The 3,041-nt window shown below is 33.8% G+C and overlaps 1 pseudogene; it reads right to left on the minus strand.

Annotated features, from left to right (window-relative positions):
* Positions 1-2,223: 2,223 nt before the first annotated feature.
* LOC128561962 (rRNA-processing protein FCF1 homolog) lies at positions 2,224-2,818 on the minus strand (annotated as a pseudogene).
* Between the last annotated feature and the right edge of the window lie 223 nt (positions 2,819-3,041).

The following is a 3,041-nucleotide window of genomic DNA, read 5'->3' on the forward strand; positions in this document are numbered from 1 at the left end:
CTGGCTCTCTAGTAAAATTTTTTTTTCTAGTATCTAAGTTAGATTCTTGATCTGTGGTTGAAGCGATGGATGCCATATATCTGAATCTAAAAGCTCTCACAGAATCATAATAACTTACTTATCTTCTTCACCTATCCATCCGCCTTTACTTTTTAACAACGGACTCTCAGTGGTTACTGTTTGGGTTAACAGTGTGTTTGTGTATTTGTAAATGGAATTGATTGACAGGTCATGAACTAAGTGAATGATTATTCTCTCCTTATCCATACTCTGAAGATTTTCACTTTTTTGGTAGTCTGTCTATAATATCAGAGCCCTGGGCATTGGCTTTCCCAGAATGATCTTATTTTGGGGGGACTTTAAAACACATAGTTAAACTCATGTACCAATATTTGCAACAATGTTGAAGATCTCTCAAATCTTCTTCCCTTCCAGCCTAGTTGCTTGGTAGAAAACCTGGAAGTTATCCAGGCCACTCCATTTGTACCTGCATCCATTAACCAAATCTATTTACTTCTTTATGCTAATATCTACTAGGTTTGTTCTCTTGTTAATGTACACTACCCTTGTATTAATTCAAACCCTTATTATTTCTTTCTTAAATTACTTAAGTATTATAGATTGTGAAAATTGCTGATTTAAAAGCTATCTATAGTTGCTTCATCATTCTAGAAACTGCAGAAATTATTTTTAGGGAATCATTTGTTTTGAAAACCCATCAAATTTTCTGTTTTGTCTTGTCTTCTTACTGATATCTTTATTGTGAAGGATTGTTAGCAGCAATATTTGGGGAAAAAAACATGTACAAGAGAACAAAGATGATCCTAGAGAAGGTAGAGGATGTGGTTTAAGAGATAACCTAACTATGTAAACATCCTCTGGACAATTATAGACATTTTAGTCACAGAGACTGAACTCTCCATAGTACCACAGACTCAAATGATAGATATTTGACTATTAAAATGAAAGTTAATTTTAGATGGCCAGAGATTCTGTGACTTCTTGAGATTCACATCCTGCTTTTCATTTTGTTTTTGTTCTCTGAGTTTTCTTTCTATGTTTCAAATATAACCAGTTTTTTTACTCCAATTTTTCCCTAAGTTCTCATTATCTTCCATATGAAGTCAAGATTTCTTCCTTGCCCTCTTTCTCAACTTCCAAATCTAAATACTTCCATGTTCATTAAAGCTGTCACAGAATGTATTTTATTCACACAACTTTCATGTTCCTAAGTGTGTCATATTTATACATGCCTGCCAGTCTTTGCACTAATTGTATCAGTGACTGAAATACGTCCTTTCTGTCTGTATAACTACTTTTGATGTGGTTCCAGATTTAGCCCAACACAGAGCTTCTTAACCCCTTTACATATAATTGGAGCTATTTATTCATGTTCTCATCTACATGCATTGCCATCAAAACCTATGTTATACCCTATTATATTAATAGTTGTCGTATTTCTTGTTTACAGGTTCTTCCTCATATATAAATTCATACCATATCCCAGAGACTAGCATCTATAAGATATTTAGTAAATATTTGATAACTAAATAATTTAATAGTTAAATAAATTATAGTAGTTAGGGAGCCACATACTATTTTGAAAAGTTACTCATTTACTTTTATTTTTATATTTTTTTTAACAAAAAGAAGCAACAGGGGCCGGGTGTGGTGGCTCACGCCTGTAATCCTAGCACTCTGGGAGGCTGAGGTGGGTGGATAGCTTGAGCTCACAAGTTCGAGACAAAAAGATGCAAAATAATTTTATTTATATTGTAAACTAAAAATTTATAATTGTACAAATATATGGAGTACAAAGAGAATATATGAACAATCTATGAATACAATGTAGAATAATTAAGTCAAACTAGTCAACATATCTATCACCTTAAATACTTAACATTTTTGTGATAAGAACATTTGAAATGTACTCTTAGCAATTTTGAGATGTGTATTACTCTAATATTAACTATAATTGCCACATTGTGCAACAGAACTCAAGAAAAGAATAAAGCATCCTTCCTAAATTTTGCATCTTTGACTATCGATGAGATAAAATATTTTCAAAACAGCATCCAAACGTAACTGTATTTACCCATATCCTCTAGCTCATAATAGAGCAAGCAGGTGAACAGAGTAATAATTCATGGGATTACATGTCTAACAAACTATTAACAGAGAAAGTTGGTTGAAGAAAGGCATAGGAACACTGTCTTATAAGAATTAGACCGGAGGGATTCCGTAATCATCTGGCATCCGTTCAATATCCTATCTGTGGTTAGAAACGTACATGATAGAAACTCCAGGGATTTTCCAGATTCTTCTTCTAAGGTCTTGGTCAACTGTGACCACAATGTAACACTTGTGCTGAGTTACTCTGTTCACTAAGCAGTCATCTGCATATGTTCCTCTGAGTATGCAGGAAATCATTCATATCTCGGATCCTTGGCAATCCTGAGGGCCACTCAATATTTTTGCCACAATTTCTCAGTTTAAGCCATTCCATAGTCAGTTATACAAGGAATGCACTTGGCATACAGATGGTCCATAATTGACTGCACTAAGTCCAGTTTGACTTTAATGGAAAAGTTGATAAAGTTGGTATCAACCAAGATGTGGTAAGGTGGGCCCAGTTATGTATTACGTTGGAAGAAAAAGCAGGAAGGGTGTTGGGGGACTTCTCTTTCCTTTAGTGTCCTGGATCTTTCTTTTCTCTCTTTTTAGGTTTCAGTCTATCCTTTTCTTTAAGCCTCTGATCTCTGAGACTAAGCATTTGCTTCATAGTTGCATACTTCTTGGTTTTCATTTGCTTCCCCATGCTCATGCCACACTCTTGTTTCTTTACTCCTTTACTTTCAATATAAAATAAAATAAATGGTGTGGATCATCATATATAAGTACAGTTCGATTTTTATTTCATCATGTCAGACCTTTCAATATATACGCAGATGTGTGTACAATTATAAATATTTGCAGGTATTTATAAAATGTGACATTATATCACAATGTTATCTGATCTGCTTTTCTTACATATAAAATAA

This window comes from Nycticebus coucang, chromosome 12 (genome assembly GCF_027406575.1).
Source record: "Nycticebus coucang isolate mNycCou1 chromosome 12, mNycCou1.pri, whole genome shotgun sequence".
Taxonomy (NCBI): Eukaryota; Metazoa; Chordata; class Mammalia; order Primates; family Lorisidae; genus Nycticebus; species Nycticebus coucang.